We start from the raw sequence: 18,862 nt of genomic DNA on the forward strand, positions 1-18,862 counted from the left end.
GAAACAGCAATGTGAGAGCAAAACATCAATCTTCTTCCCACTCCTACATGCTACATATTCATAAAATTCAGCTCTTACATGAGAAGCAGTTCTCAAGTGCCTAGTATATTGTGATGAGAAAACATTGTCGAACACTGAATTAATATAAAAGTCAATATTACTATCACAATTTTTAAAATTTATATGAGGAAAATATCCTTCAGACATAAAATTACTTTCAATTATTTTCCCCTGACATTAAACCATAATTTTGTTAGAAAAAGAGTCATGAAAGCAACATGTAATTAGGGCCATATGTAGTAAGCATGTATTCCCCCCACCCCCAGGTTAAAAATTTGGCTTCTCTAAAAAAAAATAATGTTTGCCTTGGCCGGCTTGGCTCAGCGGATTGAACATCGACCTGTGGACCGAAAAGTCCGGAGGTTCGATTCCAGCTAAGGGCATGTACCTTGATTGCAGGCTCCTCCACAGCCCAGGTCCTATCGGGGCTCATGGGGGAGTCAACCAATCGATATGTTTCTCTCACATGGATATTTCTCTCTGTCTTTCTCTCTGTTTTCCACTCTCTCAAAAAATCAATGAAAAAATATCCTCGAGTGAGGATTTTAAAAAATAAATATCAGAATAATGTTTAAATGGTTGCTGTATACCTGGAAGGAGGTTGGGCACAAGAATGACTAACTGACAGGAAAACCTTGCCTCATGGAGCTTTAATTATATTTGGGTAGTCAGAGAGCAAAAAGGCTAAGTGGTGTAATGCAATGCCAATGCTACTGATGTTATTTGAGTCACCAAAAGAATACTGTACCAACCTCCATCGTCACATATGTATCTTGTCACATCTTGACAGAAGCCGGTCCACCCTTGCTGCTTGACACAGTCGCTGCAGGGAAGAAACATCTGCACAGTTTATTTTTTAATAGACCTGGCGTATATGGCACATGTTTGCTCCCCCTCTTAGCGCTATGTGTTTTAAACAGGGCCACCTCCCCGAGAAAGGTTGTTTTCCCAGGTGAGGATCTTTCCCTGGAGTTAGGGAGGGAATAAAACTTGTTAACTAAGTGCCAGGCAGGTAATTAATCACTTTAACTACGAACAAAAACGCTTAAGCTACATAATCTTTACTTAGGATAATCTCCTTCAGTTACTTCCTTGTAGCTTAATAGAACAATAGAGTAACCTTGGAATGGAGATAAGAAACGCCCTAACCTTTGGAATAGAATGGATAGGATTAAAATCAACTGGTATAAATACAGATGTAACAAGAGAATAGACAGAACCTGGCTGAAGAACTTAGAGACAGAACCTAGCTGGAGAACCTGGACAGAACCTGGCTGGAGATCCTGGACCGAACCTGGCAGGAGAACCTCACTATGCTGATCACCTGAACGCTGCCTCTGTGTCATTCCTTCTTCACCAACTCCGTCCACACCTTTGGGAACCGCTGGACCCCAACAACACCTAGGATAATTGTAATATTTAAATATATAATTATTGAGGCCTCATTTCAAAACTTCAGATTAAAATAAAAATGTGCCAATATATTTCAATCAAATATTTCAAATTGCTTATTAGAGCATAACTAGAACTGTGCTGTTACCAATAGAACTTTTATATTTTTTCCTGAGGAAATAATAAAACTCAGAGTGTAGAGACTGTTTTATTGCTAAAATATATATGTAAATAAATAAATAAGACAACAGGCCCCAAATGGAGTCACTCATGCTAAGCTGTATGTCATCAAAATAAGACCTAGTTTCAGTTTTAGATCTTCTCTAAATGGAACTGTAAGCCACTCAACCAGGAATCACCTGATCAGCACTAGGTAGACCCTCCTTTCATCCACTAATGGAAAGTAACTTTACACAGAACCACCTGCTTTTTTACCCAGTATAACCTCCTTGTCCCTGCTCCCTTCTGCCTATACAAGTCTTTTATTTCATACAGCAACTCGGAGCTTCTATCTGCTAGATTGGATGCTGCTTGATTCAGTTTTTGCTCAAAGAAACTCTTAATATTTTAATATCACTCAATTTACCTTTTATCATAATAAAGCAGATAGGGATGTATATATGTGCATATGTGTAGAATTATATATAATGCAATAAAATATAAATGTAATTAATAACATACATGCAATTTTTGAAATTCATAAGCATAGTTTGAAAACCAAATACTGCCACTAGAATGTTTACATTTTTTAATGTTTTTATCAGAATTGGAAGAGAGTGCACCAGACATTTTAATTCCTCTTTATGATTCTAGGTTCAGAAAACAAGTCTTCTTGTTTGTGTTAGGAGACACAAGTGATACATTTTTAATATGGATGGGATGTCCTGGAAGACTCCTGAATCTTAAATAGGGTCTATCACAGACCTTCTAGGATACACGTGTCTTGACAAGGCCTCCAGCCCTGTAGCCACTTCACCAGAGGAACTCCCTCCTTTATCCAACAGGCAGGCTCCTCGTGGCCCCTTCTCAATTCCAGTTTTAGCAGAGGATCCTGGTAAGCGGTTTATCTAGAGTCCCCTCACACCTACTATCTCATCACTTTTTCTAGCCTTTAACAAAATCCACTGTAACAAGAATGCCCTTACTTGACATGTAATCAATTTTCTTCCACTGCGTCCCTCGCTCTCTTCTACTTTTTGGCTACACAACTGCAGCTGTGTTTGCTTCTCTGGAGTTCAGTTCAATCTCTCTCCCCTATTGCAATAGTCTCTCACATAGTGCAATAGTCCTGAGTAAAGTTTTCCTTGCTGTTTCCAACGTGTCCACTACAAAATTTTCTCTTGAACGAAGCTTAAGCATCTTTATGTGGGGAGAAGAGGTCAATAAAATATAAAGTCATTCAAACCATAAAAGCCTTGGAGAGGATTAAAAGGGGGTGGGGAGGCAGTGGGCTAGAGAAATGCTGAAGATGGGCTTGGCATGTGAATAAAAGATGCGTTAATTTGAAGTGCTGTATCAAAAACAGTTAAGTTCCCAGATCTCTTAAACAGCTTGGTAATGACTTCTTTCAGCACAGCAGATGGTAGGAGATTTACTTCCTGGAGCAGCTTGTCCAGTTGAGGTGAGGAAAGGTTGATGTATTGAACAGAAATTTGACTTATATAAACCTAAAGCTTAGAAAAAAAAATTAGATCTCAAGTGACAACCATTGATATAAAACTATTCATAGAAAACAAGTGGTCTATTTAAGTATTGAGGAGGGGCATCTAGGTGGGCAGGGATGTTGAACGTCCAGTAGAGAGGTGATTATTAACCATGTTAATTTCCTCACAAAGCCAGGAGAGAACAGTTGCTGAGCTCAGAGAAAGGGATTCACCTTCAACAGAGGGAGGAGCTCACTCACCTGCAGTGGATCAAGGAGAAAGGTGCTGGCTGCAAATGGAGGCAGGTGGTGCTCCATTTGATGCCGTGCCAGGCAGTGGAAGAGCTGGGAATACAATGACATTTTCTCTGTGTAATGATGGCAGAGTTACCTGCTGAGAGAGATAAGGCAGAGGAAGAGGATGTCAGCAACTAGGGACGGTAGAGAATTTTTGAAATGTTGTGTCAGCCAGTATCTTAAGATGTTACCAGGTGTTTTTTTCCCCTGTAGGATTTCCTTCAGCAATGTCCAAGAGAAGAGATGCTTACTTGTGCCTGGGACAACAGGTGATTTTATTTCTGGGTGTAGAATTACACATTTTCAAGAAGCATGGACATTAAATAAGGCGAGGATGCCACCTCTGAATCCCGACATGCAAGGCATGGGGAAGATGCAGAGCTTCACTCAGAGAGGGCTACACTCGGGGCACAAGCAAGTTCGTGGTGGAGCATTTGTGAGGTACGGAGGGAATGAATGACAGCTCTCCTGAATGATGGAGTGCTTGCTTGATTGGTTGGCTTGGAGGGATGTTCATGGTTGTTTGACTTGTGTGGGTGAATACATTGCAATTGCTTTCTATCTTTCTTCCCAGACTTTCTACAATATAAAGTAAAAAAATATATTTTTTTCTTATCTCCAAAAGCAGACTGAGCAAGCTTTAATGGTATTATTAAGTTGGTAGAGACAATAACCAATGTTATAAACCCAGGTTTTTAGCCTATTCTTTTTAATACATTCAGAATGATTTCAGAAGAACCCTGAACAAATTGGATATTTATATTCATTTTATGCCCTTTTATTGTGTCTCTTTAATAAATGAGATATCTTTGGTAAATATTGTAAGTTATTATTCTGTGGTTTGGAAAACCAATTTGAAGATCTATTTAGCAAGCCCATATAAAACTACATAACACTACAGAATTCAGCAAAAGAATAATTTAATAAATTTAGAAGACAAACTATGCACTGTGTGTCAAGCTTATCAAGGAAGATACAATTTCAATACCAGTGAAATAAACTCCCACAGATTGATTTCTCTTTGTGTGCACTCATCAGTATAAATACAATTAAATTATAAAGGCTATACTTGTTCAGGAAAGATGTTTTCTGCTTATAGTTATGTTGTGTGGGTGCTCTGGCTTCTGATACTTTGTTATATGAACACCTTGCACAGTATAATAAAATCCAACAACTACAAGTTTATGGGCCCTTACCACAGAGAATTAAAACCTGGACATTTTTTTAAAGAAATACTATTATAGTTTTTCATCAGATGATAATATCATGAATATATTTATTATAATCAATTTATATTATTGATTTTTTACAGCGAGAAAGGGAGAGGGATAGAGAGTTAGAAACATCTATGAGAGAAACGTCGATCAGCTGCCTCCTGCACACCTCCTAATGGGGATGTGCCCGCAACCAAGGTCCATGCCCTTGACCAGAATCGAACCTGGGACCTTTCAGTCTGCAGGCCAACGCTCTATCCACTGAGCCAAACCAGTTAGGGCAAAATTCCACTTTTTAAGATCTGAAGATCTTCCCTGCACAATACAAGTTTCTAAACTGTTTAATTAAACCACTTAAACTTTACAAAAATCCTTTAAATTACTAATAGGATCTCTGATTCTTTTTTAAAATTTTTATTTGGAAGGGGCTGACTGGAGGGTCTCTAATTTTATGATGAGCAAAATTGTGACTCAAAGATTATCGTACTTAGTAAATTGTGGTTTGGCATTCCACTTTTACTGACTCTGAAATTGTACAATTAACCAAATAATCAATTATGTTCAGCTCTGTGTAACTGAACACCTACTAACAGATTTTTCCAGCAATCTCCATTTGGCTGAGAAAGGAGAACACTGGTACCCTGGACCAGCCCCAGGTAAACTAAATCAGACTCTAGAATGTGTTGATGGTGAAAGGATTTAATATTGAGATTAAAACACAAATTCAGGGATTTTGTTGTTGTTTTGTTTGCTTGGTAAGTTTCTGCAGCACAGGAGTCAGCTAGGGAAAAATACCGTCCCACTCCCTCCTGGTTACAGAAGGAAAGAGGGTAAGTTCAACCACACAGGCGAAGATGGGGAGAGCAAGAAGACATGGGTGCAGCTTATGGTCTCTGTATGTAACAGGCAGATAAGCTAGGGTTAGAGATGACTGAGTAGAAAATTACAGGCCATAGACAATTTTCCAGGGACCTTGATATGATTGGGCATTGATGTTTTCTGAACATAACATTTTTGTTTTTTTTAATTAAATATGTTTTTATTGATTATTAGAGAGAGAGAGGAAAGGAGAGGGATAGAGAGATAGAAACATTGATGAGAGAGGAACATCATCGATTGGCTGCCACCTGCTGGGAATCTAGCCCGCAACCCAGGCATGTATCTTGACTGGGAACCGAACTGGGGACCTCTTGGTTTGATGCTCAACTGCTGAGCCATGCTAGCCAGGCTTCAATGTTTTTTTTGATGATTCAAATGCACAGCCAAAGCTGAGAGCCCACTTGAGCAATAGTGACAGGTTATTTTCTTTTCCTCTCAGGTATATGCAAACACCCTGGGTGAGATGTGTAGTCTTCATGATCATCAGGTATCCAGACTCACTTCACCTTGTTGGTGTGTCTTCCTCCAAATGCTGCATCTAATGCTCTCATCCGGCTACTCCAGATCCAGCCACCACAGCTCCTTGTCCAAGGAGAAAAGCAGAACAATAAGACACACCCCCACTTTAAATTACATATTAGAACTTACATTGCTGTCACTTGCAATTTATGGTCCAAAAATCAATCACAAGTGTCATGCCTAGTGTCAAGAAATAATTGGGTACACAGTATTTATTCCAGGTGATCATGTGTCCAGCTAAAATTTAGAGATCTGCTTTGTTTGTTTGCTTTTTGATTGATGAAAGGGTGGATGGGTACTAGAACTAACAACACTCTGCAAAAATCAGGACCTATTCTGAGATACTTATAGTAGAAAATGTGACACCAGGCAGTTTTGATTCATTAACATTATTTGGGATTTTTTGTCCAATTGTTTGTTGGCTTGCTTATTTTGTTTTTCTTTTAAGAAATGCTAACAATTTTGTTATGGGATTAAAGGAAATACCTCATTGGACACAGAAGCATAATCTTGGGAAAGAATAACTCAAACATAAAAGATAGATCATTTTGCTGATTAAGCCAGCCAATGGAGATGAGGCATTTCTAAGTTTTATTGCTGCTATTAACTGTGGATCTTTTCTTTCATAAGAATAAAAATTAGCTTAACTCAAAAATCCTTTTAGTAATTAGGCATAACCAAACCCCCATGCTACATTCTCACATATTCCCAACTACATTAATATCAGTAGATAATAACTCTGGTCAGCTTTCAAATACTATCTCCAGTTCTCACTCCCTGCCGTGTTTAGTTGGTATTGGGCAAAACCAGGAATCAGGTCTGTGATTCCCGCATGTGCTGGTTTGGTGAACTCCACTGCTGTAACTTCTCAAAAAAAAAATGTTTCTATAAACCATGTTATATTAATGTGAATGCTTAATGAAACATTTAATATCCAGTTTCACATGATATGTATTACATTATGCTTATATTTTAACATGATATTTCGTACAGTATACAAAACCATGAAGTGAAAATTGTAGCCTGTCTTAGGCTTTTTATTTCCCCAACTTTGCCTTCTTATAGACAAGGATGCTCCCCCAAGGTTCAAGAATTCTATAAAAACTGATGTGGGCTCCTGGCATCTGGCATCTTCTTAGCTCTTCCTCAACAATACTCATTTTAGGCGGGGAGGGTACAGAAATTAAACAAGGCCTGTCATTACTGTCTAATCTAATGAGCGTCTGGCTTGCTCACAGAGAGGCAGAGCATTGGGACAGGGTAGAGAAGGACCTCTGGGTGAAGTTGGCTATGTAGACAGTCTCTTCCCACTGGGGATTCTGTGATGGTCTCTCAGAATCCAAGACTGAGGTAAGGGAAGGGTTGCTTAATCTTATGAATATTAGGATAAAAAAACCCCACAAACTTTAGACTCACCCTCATCATCTGGACCACACAGAGCCTATGCAACTGTTACAACTTGAGGAATAGTGTGTTAGGCAGCAACTGGCAGCAGAAATAAATCAATGCCTTGCAGGAGCGTATCTCTGTCTCAGCACTCCACGTATTTCATTTACTGCTTCCATGCACGTGTGCTACATACGATTACATTCTCTGGTTACACCTGTCTGAATTGTCTATCTAAGGAAAATGAATGCCCATCATTGTGTGTGGGAAGAGTACTTTTTGACACTAACACAACCAAGAGAATTTCTCTTTTATAAAAGTTTCATTTGGGAATTAGGACTAAAGGATATTTTTGGGACATGATTTTCCAGAAATTAATTTATCACCATGAAATAGAAAAAAATTGAAATTAAAACAAATTTTTATTTAAAAACTTGAGCTGTTAAATCATTAGACTAATTAGTAGGTGAACTTTTTTTTTTAGTTTAACATATAGAATAAAAACGACTAATTACTTTATTATAAAACTAAGATGTTAACAGTAAGGAGTAAATATATGCACCATGATAAGCAATTACAATATGACCACAAAGCACTTATTGATCTCACAAACACTTTGCCATTTTTAGAACTATCTTTATTTAAAACAATAACCACAAAAATAAAATCCAGAAAAATGAATGCTTAATGTATATTTTAAGGGCAAAAACAATATAGGAAAATCAACATCCTCTTGAGAGATGTTCTAAAAATCACTTAAACCATGACCCAATTTGAATCTAATTGTTCTGAGAACTCCAATGTCTCCACAAGGGGTCATCCCTGTCACCTCAAAATTAACTAGTAAATGATCACTCAATGATCTTGTCACCTGGGGATATGCCGGGAGCCAGTCCAGACTTGCTGTTTCAAGGGACCTGGCATATATGGCATACGGTTCTTAATATGTTTGCTCACCTTCTTGGTGCTGCGTTTTAACCAAGGTCACCTCTCCGAGAAAGGTTGAATCCCCAGGTAGGGATTTTCCCCTGAAGTTAGGGAGGGAATAAAACCCCTCAACTAAGTGCCAGGCGGGTAATTAATCCCTTTAACTACGAACAATCATGCTTAAACTACATAATCTTTTCTCCCTGGAATGGAGATAAGAAACGCCCTAACCTTTGTAATAGAGATTGATAGGATTGAATCAACTGGTATAAATACAGTTGTAACAAGACAGAAAGACTCAGAACTCAGAACACAGAACTCATGAGACAGAATTCAGAAGACAGCAAGAGACAGAACTGAGAACACAGGGCTTGGAAGACAGGACCAAGAGAGACAGAGCCTAGGCACAGAACCTACACAGAGCATTCTCTAGAGACAGAAGAACTTCGCTGGAGAGAGCATGCCGGAGGATCCTGGAGAGGGACTGGCCTCGGAGCCTAGAGACAGAGCCTAGCGGGAGAACATGGCAAGGGATCCTGGACTGAACCTGACTACAGAGATTGGCAGGAGAACCTGACTGGAACCTGGACACTGAACCTGACTGGAGAGCCTGGACAGAACCTGGCTGGAGAACCTAGGGAGGGAACATGGCTACAGAACCTCGCTGGAGATCCGAAGCAGAACCTCTCTGGAGATCGAGACCATTCCTTCTTCGCTGACTCCGTCCACACCTTTGGGGACCCCTGGAACCGCTGGGGTTGGACCCCGGCAGGGATACTTATCAAAGTTACTCCAAAGTTTTAATTAGATATAAACGTTTTTTTAAAAGTGCATGTTTTATTTTTTAAATATATAAGCAATATAATTCTGTATTTTTATGAATGATTTGATAAACCAGGTTAAGTAATAGTTACTAAACAGTGGTGTTAATAAACTAGTGCTCCAAAGTACAAAGCCTTGATTCATAGTGTTTGCTGATTTCCCAGGGGCAAATACTCCCACCATGTCTAATTTCAAGCTATTAACATCATGTCCCTGAATACAGAGGTAGGGATGCTGTCAGCAGAATTAATAAAAGGAAGTAGCAATACAAAGCCTCTGAGACAGGAATGAGCTGGGGATTTTTGTTAAGCAAAAGAGACATTGGGCTGAATGAACAATAGGAATCACTTTTAGCCAATGATAAGGAAATCGGTGTATGCAGATATATGTTTGAGATCCTACATTAACTTATTTTGGTTATATACACTCTTGCTTTCCTTTCTTAAAAATTTATTTTTATTTTTTTTAAATCCTCATCTGAGGATTGTTAAAAATTTATTTTTAAGGAGAGAAGAAGGGGGAGAGAGAGACACACACACACACATCAATGTGAGAGAGAAACATTAATCAGTTGCCTCTCATACCCTCCTCGACCCAGGATCAAACCCACAACCTTTTTGTGTACCATATGATGTCCCAACCACTGAACAACCTAGCCAGGGCTCTTGCTTTCATTTTTATTTGAACTAGTTTTTATAGGTTTTGGGAATGGATGATTAGGTCATTGATTTGAGATATTTTTACTCTTCTAATATGAGTATTTGATACTTAAAGTTTCTGTGTGATTATAGTTTTAGATTTAGTCCAGGCATTTCAATATGTTGTATTTTAATACTTATTTAATTCAGATTTACTATTGATTTTCTTTCTGAACATATGCATTATTTAGAAGTACATTATTTAAATTCCAAATATTTGGCTATTTTCTCAGTATCTCTTTTGTGTTTTCTATTTTAATACAACTATGGCCAAGAAAGTAAGTTTGCTAAGTGAAATAGCCAGTCAGAGAATGAAAAATACCATATGATTTCACTTATATGTGGAATCTAATGAACAAACTAAACTACAAACAAAATAGAAACAGACTCATAGATATAGAAAACAGACTAACAGCTGTCAGGGGGAGGGGTTGGGGGTGCTGGGTGATAAAAGTGAATGAATTAGGCATTAAAACAAAAACTCACATAGACCAGTAGTATGGCCATTACCAGAGGAAAAGAGGTGGGGGGGAGTAAGGGAGGTAGGAGTGAGTAAAAGGGGGATAAATGGTGTTGGAAGGAGACTTGATTTGGTGTGATGAGCATACAATACAATATATAGGTGATGTATTATAGAATTGTACCCATGAAACCTATATATTTTTATTAACCAATATCATCCCAATATATCTACACTAATAAAAGAGAACGATGCAAATTGGCCATAACTTCGTGACGCCCCCCAGCCAATCAGGAGTGAGTATGCCAATTAACCCAATAAAGGTAGAGGGTTAATTTGCATACGCAGGTGCCGAGTGTCCTGCACACAGACCACAGGGGAAGGGAGGGCTGCGGACATAACATGGGGCTGCTGGGCTGGGGGTGTGCTCTGAGAGGCCGCCATGTGGCTTGGGGCATGCCCCCAGCCCAGGGGACACAATGTGGAGCTGTTGGGCTGGGGCATGCCCCCATGGTGGCTTCCTTCACGTGGCGGTGGCAACGAAGTCCCCATGGCTGGCAGACAGAGAGCAGACAGCAGGCCATGGCGGCTTCCTTGGTGTGGAAGGCAGCAATGAAGCCCCCAGGCCCGGCAGACAGAGACAGAGAGCGGACAGCAGGGCATGGGGGCTTCATCACCATGGTGGCAGTGGCGGGAGCCTCTCCTGCATCTGCAGCAGCGCTAAGGACCCCTTGGGGTATGTCCAACTGCTGGCTTAGACCCACTCCCTAAGCCAGCAATGGGACATCCCCTGAGGAGTCCCAGACTGTGAGAGGGCTCAGGCTGGGCTGAGAGGATCCCCCCCCCCCCCCCCCAGTGCATGAATATCGTGCACCAGACCTCTAGTTAAAAAAATAAAGTAAAATGGAAGTTGAAAAAAAACTAAAGTGATCCCTTAAAGTGTGGACCTTTGTTTTCCATTATATTCCCTTACTTATTATTGCTTGGGAAAACATTTTTATGGAAATAAACTATGTTACGTGAAGCATGTCATATTTTCTGAAAACAAATACCAAAATTCTCTATCTTCAGTTTAATTTAAAGAGAAAATGTAAAATTTCTTGTTTAATCTGTTTCTTTTACACTGCTAGTATTAAAATCATATGTCTAAGCAATTTTAAATAGACCAATTCTTAGGAAAATAGAAAAACAAATCAAAATATGTTGTTTTGTTTTAATATATATATAACTAATATATACATAACTAATATATATATATAACTAATAAGAAAATAGACTTCCCAGATTGGAAATCTAAAGACATCTTTCATGACAAATGAATTTTCCTATTCTAATACTTGAATAGAAACAGATATTATCAATGTAAACAAATTGATAATCTCAACAAAGGCATCATTTTAGAGCTTAAAACACTGAAATATTTTCTGAATTGGTCCTTAAGAAATTGGCAAAGACGGAGTTGTTCATTTTCTTAACTCCCCTTTCTTCAGCTTTTACTAATTCTTTTCTCCCCCAATCTCAAAAAACTAACCCTCTGGCCTTGTGTCCTCAGTGGGCATAAAACTGCTTCTTTCGGGTACTATTTTGGATACCATTTCCCTACCGTATATTAAAACAGTTTGTCTTAAATATGTAATAAAGAACTCCATCCCTGGCAAGCTAATTCAACATCAATAATCCTTGAAGAATTAAAATAAATTCAATCAGATACACCCTGTATGTCAGCACAATGTTTCAAGGTGGAAGGGAGTTCTGGTGCTGGGTTTGTCCTCACTTAACATTATTAATGATGTGGATGAGTGAACAAATATTATGAAAAGGAAATGCATAGGTATTAAATATGTAGAGTATGCAGAAACAAATAGGCTGGAAGGTGACACCTGCAGAATGACCTAGAGGGAATATAAAACTTAATAGTTGTCCAATATTTTTCTAGTTATCAGTAAACTCTGTCCTTTAACTGCTAACATAATCAGTAAAGAAAATGCAGCAACTACCATTAAATCAGAAGGTGAAGAAAAAGGAGAAATTATACAGCATTGCCTTGTTACATAGTACAGTTACAGTATTTCATGGACATTTCTAAAGCTTCAATTCATACATAAAACAAAACAAACCGAAAGCAGTAGTCTGTTTGTTCTTCACTGAGAGAGTTAAAGTATGTGTAAGTGTATTTAAGCTCACATGAATGACATGAGTGATCTTTTTTATGTGAAATATTCATAATATTAAAAAAATGAGATATTATGAACTCTGATTTTCATTAATTTTGATCAATAATTGATAATCAGTATCATTTGCAATAAATCATAATCTAATACTGAAAAAGAAAAGTAATTTTCTTCTTTAACTTTATATTAATTTTACCCTCCATTCATAGGTTGTAGGTTAAAGTTAACTTTCAGTCTTTATGAGTTATTTTGAAACATTTTCAGATGAAAGTCATATAAGTATTTTATTATTCTTAATTTTTGGAAAATTTTCAATCCATTACATCTTAGTTTCATAGCTTAAATTTTTAATGATCATATTTAAATAAATATTTTCTATATCAAAATTTTAAAATAGATATTACAAATACATGACCCAAACACACAATATATGTTAAAGAACTTGAACTTTAAAAATAAACAAATTAGGATCATTTGAGTTTACATAATATAGCATCCATGGTAGTCTTACGTTTACCATGATGCAAGTTAATAATGCCATTTCATTGTCATTCATTAAATTTTTACCTGTGAAAGAAAATACATCATATGCCATATTATAAAATAGGAATAAAAATAAACACAGTGTTTTAGGAGGTAACAAAAAAGTTTTATTTTATCTTAAGGGCATTTAATAAACTATCTCTTCCTTGTCCATAACTTAGTAAAATTGAATGGAATCTACAGGTATTTTAATAAGATTTCTGTTGGATTTTGCAGGGCATTGCAATCAGATATTCAAGAGGCCACTGTTTTTTTATGCTCAAGGCTTATAAAAACAATGTCAAGACATTTTCAAAGTGATGAGGCTTTCCTGCCTAGCCAAATTATCACACAAAATACTCATTATTTTCTTAGTTTTAATAACAAAATGGTATGAAATTTCAACCTCTATATTTAATTTCTCTGTTATTTCTGCAGTTATTAGGTTTTGAAAAGTTCCTAGTTATGACATTTATTTTTAATATTATTTTAAATGAATTGATAAAACAAATGAGGTACTACCAATGAAACTTCATCCTTTATTAATTTTTATAAAAGTCTGTGAATTCTAGCTCTCCTTGATTTTTCAGCATGGTAACTCATCAGAACAATTTTGTGATTAATTTTAAAATATTTCTCTTCCTCTATTAAAAAAATTGCTTTAGTTTGATGTTCTATTCTCTTCTAGTGTTATGAACAGATGTTAAAAGTAATGTTCATGCCCTAGCTCAGTAGATAGAGCATCGTCCTGAGGACTGAAGGGTCCTGGGTTCGATTCTGGTCAAGGGCACATGCCTGGGTTGTGGGCTCCATCCACAGTTGGGGGCTTGCAGAAGGAAGCCAATCAATCATTATCTCTTATCATTGATGTTGCTAGCTCTCTCTCACTCTCCCTTCCTCTCTGAAAAAAACAACAACAAAAAATAATGTTCAACATTGGTGTTCCATCTATTTTCATATAGATTGAAATTCCATCAGCTTGGGATCAAACAATTCTCATATTTATGGTTATTTCTGAAGGAAACACTAATTCCCTGCATGACTATCTAGAATATATATTTTCTTAACCCCTCTTCAGATTTAATGGAGCTACCATTAGCTTTGGCTAAGTTTCTGACTTACTACTTACTTAACTCAATATATTTCTTGAAATAGTAAGATACTGAGTTATGCAGGATTTGGTCTGTTGGGTTCCTGGATGGAGGTTGATGCTGCCAAGGCTACTTTCATTTGAGTGCACCCCTCACTGTGCAGAATCTAAGAAATGAGTTGCAACTGCCTCCTAACTTTAAGAGTACTTTCCCATGTTTATATTATTTTCATGTAGGATACGTCAATACAAAGGAAGGCCAACAGAATACTTAGACCTCACCCATACTTTACCAATACTTAGACTGTAGAGCCCTCACAAAAACCCATATGTGCCTTGCTTTTACTCACAGTCTACTCCATCGACATGACCAAGTCCCTATTAAACACTTCCTCCAAGCACAAAATGAACAGGCAGGAATATTGCCTTTGTATCTGAGTGTTGTCACACAAACAATGTTTTATTATCTTCCCTTATCTTTTCAAATGGCCCACTGATAGTTATGGTAAATTCTCATCTAATTTTCTAAAAAACTTAAAAATTTCTGATTAGTGGTCAAAATTCGATGATCTCTCCCTCAAGTATTATACCTCAATTCTAAACTCATAACAAACAAGTGTAAGACATGGTGGAATCTCTCCTGTAACATTTTGCATACTATTATCACAAACTAGTGCAACTTGAAAGAGAAAGTTGAAGGTGATAAAAAACAATATTTATCATCCAGGAGTTGGGAAAACAACTCAACATAATAGATTAGCTTTCATCTCTGCCTGACCGTAATCTCATCAATCTTTAAGACTCAGTTCAAAATCACTTCTTTCAAGCCTCTCTTGGCCATCAGCATCCTTTATCTTCACAATAATTCTAGGACTAACTAGGACATCATAGCCCATTTTTGTTTGTTTGTTTTGCTATTGTCCTCTAAACTAAATTTGGAATCCTTTGCCGATAGGATATATATATATATATATATATATATATATATATATATATATATATATATTCTGCCAGATTCTGATTAGACAATAAATTTCTATGAATGTTTAGATAACCGTATGCTACCCCATAGATTTTAAAAGGTTTAGGTCTTAATGCTTTTAAATTCTAAGAGAAGGAATTCAAAGAGAGAGAAAGAAGTGAGTCATTATAAGAGCTAATGTACAGAGAATGAAATGTGAAACAATCTGAAAGATTGAATATCCTGTCAAATTTGGTTTTTCAAAGCAATTAAACTGGACTTTTTAATGATATTACTTAGGCTTTCCAGACAAAAAGGTGGAACAATGGAATTAATTCTTCTGAAATGACTTTGAAATTCCCAAACAAATATAGTCTCATGGAATCATTATTTGTGATAAGACATTAATATGTGTTATGCCTTGATTATAAAAACTAATGGAAGAGAGAGAAGAAAAAAACTTTATTGTGTTATACGATTTGAAACCTAAATTGCCCATTTTTATTGTTTGAAGAAATTCTCTTTCCCTAGGGTTATTTTAACAACAAAAATAGTCGGGAAACTAAGCTCATGTAAAAAAGAAGAGTTTTTAATTGTATTTCTCTCCCTTTCTTCTATGACTCTTAATTTTCTCAGTGGTTTCTAAGAGATAAGAACCATCTCCTGTGGAGAGCGGGAGTCATTTGGTCTGATGAAATTAATGATATTTGTGAAACTGTGAGGTGAACATTGCTCACAAAGCTGCATTATAACGAGGTGTCTGGGGAAAACTGCACTCCTGTGGAGTCTCCTGAACCTGGCTAATGTGATCTTTGTTTGGGTTAAACGTTCTGTCCTCTAAATGTAATCCCGAGGCGGTTGGAAACATCCTTTCTCTGGGCTCCATGCCATGGCAGAGAGCACTTCACTTTTTCCCTTTATTTAAAGCTTGATACATCTGTTTTCATATTGTTAGTGACAAAACTACAGCCCTCAGATTTTACAAGTAACACCGTTTTCATCAGCATTGCATTAATTTTTCAAACACACATTTTTTTTTAAATCATCACTGCCAAGGGCGTTGATTTCTAATATAAAAACATTATGAAATAATAAAATGAATAAGTACTTTTAGATTTTTGCCATGCAAGGAAATGATGAATTCATTGCAGCAAACACATTTAGGCTGCACTATCCTTGATCTACAGGAGGATTGCTTGGCTTAGTTTCTTGCCTGTAATTCTTGTACACTAAGTTCTGAGTTCCTGGCAGAAGGCAATGGATATAGACTTTGTACTCACATAGGAGAAAAAATAATGCTCTGGACATACTTTAGGACATGTAGGACATAATGGGACATTAAAGGAGAATGTGAATGGTATGTTATTTTGTAAGTGCTAATCCTCTCCAGGTTAATATAGCTTTGTCCATATTGTATACTAGGGGCCCGGTGCATGAAATTCGTGCACTGGGTGTGTGTGGGGGGGAGTGTCCCTCAGCCCAGCCTGCCCCCTCTCACATACTGGGAGCCCTCAGGCGTTGACCCCCATCACCCTCCAATCGCAGGATCGGCCCCTTGCCCAGGCCTGACGCCTCTGACAGAGGCGTCAGGCCTGGGCAGGGGACCCTCATTTCCCCCCATCACTGGTTCTGCCCCCAGCCCAGGCCTGATGCCTTGGCCAGAGGCGTAGACCCCCATCACCCTCCGATCACCTGATCGGCCCCATGCCCAGGCCTGACGCCTCCGCCAGAGGTGTCAGGCTTGGACAGGGGACCCCCATCTCCCCCTGATCACTGGCTCTGGCCCCTGCCCAGGCCTGAGGCCTCTGGCCCAGGAATCATGCCTGGGCAGGGGACCCCCATCTCCCTCTGATCGCTTGCTCCACCCCCCGCCCAAGCCTGATGCCTCTGACCCAGGCTTCAGGCCTGGGCAAGGGGACCATCATATCCCCCCAATCCCCGGCTCAGCTCCCCGCCCAGGCCTGATGCCTCAGCCAGAGGAGTTGACCCTCATCACCCTCCGATCACCAATCACCGGATCGGCCCCTTGACCAGGCCTGAGGCCTCCGGCAGAGGTGCCAGGCCTGGGCAGGGGACCCCCAGATCCCCGTGGTTGCAGGCTCCGCCCCTGCCCAGGCCTAACGCCTCTGGCTGAGGCGTCCAGCTCGGGCAGCGGGGACCCGCAGCTGCAGCGGCCCCGTGATCATGGGCTCCGCTTTAGGCCCAGGTAAGGGACCTCTAGCTCCCGGGACTGCCAGCTTCGACCATGCCCAGCTCCCATCGCTGGCTCCACCCCTACTTCCTGCTATCACTGGCCAGGGCGGAAAAGGCACCTGATTCTCTGATCATGGCTGGGGGGCAGGGCAAAGGCGGCCCCAGGGCCGCCTTTGCCCTGCCCCCCAGCTCTTAGCTCCCCGCTGGGTTTCCGATCACTGTCAGTGGCAGGGGGCTTCTTCCTGCTTTCCCTTTCGCCTCCCTGCATTGTGCCTACATATGCAAATTAACCGCCATCTTGTTGGCAGTTAACTGCCAATCATAGTTGGCAGTTAATTTGCATATAGCCCTGATTAGCCAATTAAAAGGGTATCGTCTTACGCCAATTACCATTTTTCTCTTTTATTAGTGTTGATAACTCCTGGTTTAGGTTTAATAAATAATATAGAAATGACACTGGGGTGAAAGCAAAAGATGCTATTTTACAGTGGAGAGTGAGCTTCCCATCTCAGCCTTTTTCTTCAGATGAGCATAATTTTTGTCATCAGTAAATTTGACTAGGGATCTTACAAAACATTGTCTATTTATGGTCATGCAGATGAGGCCAACACTCTAATATCAAACAAGAGGATGGAATATATAGATTATAGAAAGGTTCTTATGCCAATCTAAGGGCCTATTACCATTACCATTTATATAATGCAGACCTTCTTAGAAGACTTGATCTATTTTATTTTGGATATGTATGCAACAGCCCCCTTACCTCAGCTCCATTTTGAAGGCCATTGGTCCAAGAAACCTACAAGTACATGGGGCATTGTAATAGGTACAGTCAGGTATATTAACAACAACAGCAATGTGTTATGAGAATCTTTATGTAAAATAAGATCTACATAGTCTTCTAAGCTTATATTCCACAGAGTTGGATTTTAAAAAGCTAAGACAGAGGTTAATAGCTCTTCACCAAAGTGTTTTCTCTAATTTCTGGGTACACAACTTCAGTACATTTTCATGTGACTGCCCCTGCCCAGAGTTGGAAGATATAAATCTCTCCAGAATCCTCCATTTTTTTCCACATTTGTCAGTTGATAATGGAGAACTCTGAGGCCCTATAGGAGGTTAGAGGTATAAGAGAGAAGGAGGCCAAGTTCTTCTGTTACCATATTGAGAAAGCCAATCACTGACCACAAATGTCTTCATCTGAATGTTGACGGTGGGGAAAAAAATTAACTTGTAATCTACTTTAACCTTGAGGATCCTTTGTTAAAGCAGCTAGTGTTACCCAAGCTGTTACAGGAGACTAGTAAATAGCATTTCATTTTCCCTTATTCAAATTCAGAATGAACTGAGTCACTATCATAGGAGTAAAACAGAAGGTGATGCAATACATTTTTATGAGTAAAGATATTTCAAGGAATGCAGAGTTGATCTCATGAGCTTCTGGAGACATGGGAGCAAATGACCCTAATTCTAGTTCTGAAGTTCTGTTCCAGTTCTAAGCACACATATAAACTCCAAGGAGAATTACATAGCCTGCAGTGGCTGAGGGTGATTAATGCAGCCTGCTGTTACGCCTAAATGAACTGACCTATGCTGTACCCTTTAGTCAAATTGCATGCTGCATAATCA

At 38.8% G+C, this 18,862-nt stretch overlaps 1 pseudogene; it reads left to right on the forward strand.

Annotated features, from left to right (window-relative positions):
• The first annotated feature begins 3,725 nt into the window (after positions 1-3,725).
• Positions 3,726-18,862, forward strand: part of LOC132233866 (ecto-ADP-ribosyltransferase 3-like) — a 107,963-nt pseudogene continuing 92,826 nt past the window's right edge.

Source organism: Myotis daubentonii, chromosome 4, assembly GCF_963259705.1.
Source record: "Myotis daubentonii chromosome 4, mMyoDau2.1, whole genome shotgun sequence".
NCBI lineage: Eukaryota > Metazoa > Chordata > Mammalia > Chiroptera > Vespertilionidae > Myotis > Myotis daubentonii.